Source organism: Cyprinodon variegatus, unplaced genomic scaffold (genome assembly GCF_000732505.1).
Source record: "Cyprinodon variegatus isolate N-32 unplaced genomic scaffold, C_variegatus-1.0 Scaffold1554, whole genome shotgun sequence".
Classification (NCBI taxonomy): domain Eukaryota; kingdom Metazoa; phylum Chordata; class Actinopteri; order Cyprinodontiformes; family Cyprinodontidae; genus Cyprinodon; species Cyprinodon variegatus.
Window position 1 is genome coordinate 12,818 of NW_015152007.1, and position 2,560 is coordinate 15,377.

Genomic DNA, 2,560 nt, shown 5'->3' on the forward strand with positions numbered 1-2,560 from the left:
TCACAGTGACCCAAATCATCACTGTTACTGTTATTATATAGTAAATTGAATCATTACTGTTAAATTGTATGTATTGTCCAATTGTTTATTTGAATTCTTATTCCAGATTAGTTGGAGACATACACTAGGCTATATCAGCCCCACCAAAAATATTTTTCACCAGCCGCCACTGATGTGCAGCTAAGTAAAATTGCATTTCCAAGAGCCCTTACTCCTTCAGGTGTCACTACTGCACCCATTGCAAATTATATGGTGCTGTTCTCTACCTACGCTGGAACTGCTTCAAACAAATAACAATTTGACTAGTGAAGTCAAAAGCAAAGTTGACACCACTAGATCAGAAAGGAGATGCAGTCAAGGCATAGCTTTGTGGTGCGGTTTTTGCAAGTCGTCTTAAAAGATAGTTTGAGCAGCATGCCCAGATCAAGATCAGCCAGTGGTACCATTTATTGGACAGCCAAACAATTCTTGGAGCCATTCAGCGTGAGAGTTATGGATTTCGAACTTTCTTCGCCAACAGAATAGGAGAAATTCAAAGTAGCACACGGCTTCAAGACTGGTGGTGGATTCCTGGACAACTTAACATAGCCGATATCATCACTCGAGGAGCTGGGTAAAAGAACTTGATGTTAGTTTAGAGTGGCAAGAAGGGCCAAAGTTCCTTCACCTCCCCGAGAGTGAGTGGCCCATTATGTCTGCAAAAGAAGTCTCTACTGCAGCTCGAGAAAGCATTAATAATATGCAAAAGAAGTCATTTGCAGCAGCACTCACCAGAGCCCAAGCAAAGAAAGATCAAAGTTCTGGGCAAAGTTCTGAGCGGAGACCTCCTGCTGGGGCAGCTGTCAAAAACTTTGTGGATGAAAGGCGCTTCAGTAGCATGTGTCTGGTCAAGACTGTTGCTTTCATATGGAGAGCTGCCAGACAATTTATATCTAGAAAAAAGTCCAGAAAGTCACCAAAGTGGAAGGCGGTGCCAACAAGTGGGGTCATTACTGCTTGTGAACATCAGGACGCCTTTAGAGATATCTGTCTTGCTGCTCAAGATGGGTGACCTTTCCAGCTACAACTACAGACCACTTGGTGGTGTACCGAGAGGCAGAGACTGGATTACTAGTCTGTGGTGGGAGAATCCATGGTTTCAGAGAAGACGGCATGGCAGTCCCCCCCTTCTACCATCCTATGCGTGAGTCTCTAATTTGCTGGCTCGAGAGGCACACAATGAGGGTCATGAAGGTGTGGCTGCAACCCTGCTAAAAATGAGAAGGAAAGGCTGGGTCGTCCAAGGGAGGAGAATTGCCAAAAAAGTAGTGTAAAAGTAGTAACCTATCTTATCTGCAAAAAGTACAAAGCAAAAAGATGCCAACAAATAATGAGGGACTTACCTCCTGAGAGAACTAAACCTGCAGCCCCATTTGAGTACACAACAGTTGACCTCTTTGGACCATACTTTGTCAAAGATGTTGCCAAGAGAGTCTCCATGAAAGTGTGGTGTGTCGTTTTCAGCTGTATGGCCAGCAGGGCTGTTCATGTGGACCTAGTAGACACAATATCAACAGAGAGCTTTTTGATGACTTACCACCGATTCACTGCAATCAGAGGGCCTCCAAGAAAGATCTGGTCTGATCCAGGAAGAAATTTCATCGGTGCCAAGTCTGTATTAAGAGAGCTGTACCAGAGGTGTCGGCCCAAAAAGGGCCCAATTAATCCAGCAGAATCACCTCATCGCAATGGAGCTGCTGAAGCTGCCATCCCCATTATTAAGAAGGCACTCCTAAGTTTGGGTACCAACACTGGTCTCAACTAAAATGAGCTTCAGGCAACATTTCAGCTTGCTGCTAATCTTGCCAACGAGCGTCCTATTGATGCCCAGGTGCATAGCCGTGAAGACTGCATCCTGTATGTGTCACCCAACACACTCCACTTAGGATGGGCCTCTCCAAGTGGTAATAGCAGAACATTCGACTTTGCAAGCTACCCTTATAAAAGACTCAGAGAAATGCAGCATAATGTCAACAAGTTCTGGAGATCATGGAGCCAGCTTTCTGGCCCAAACCTATTTGTGAGAAGCAAATGGCACGCGTCACATCGAAATGTCGCAGCTGGCGATATCGTTTGGCTGTGACCAAAATGTGGTGCGGGGCCAATTGAAGTTGGGAAGAGTCGTGAGTGTTAACCCAGACTCTAAGGGCATTGTGCGGGATGTTAACGTCAAAGTTGTCCAAAGCTCCTCCGTTCCTGTGACAAGACTCATGCCAAGCCAGCCTTTGTCTGGAGTCCTGAAAGAACCTGCACAAACTACTGTCCTGCACAGAGATGTTTGGCGCCTGGTGGTTTTATTGCCGGTGGAGGAACAAGTATAAAACTGAAAGGCAGTTCACAGGTATTTATTCTGCGATCTCTCCATCGATGCCATGGTAAGATAGAGTTGGAGGTGTTTTGGTGAACTGCCAGGAAGCCACTCCCCTCTGCCAATCTCCTCTGCTGCTAGTTTCTGCTCTACCTGCTGGAGATGGGAACCAGCTGGACTCAATCTCATGCAATCAAAGAGTGTACTTTTGGT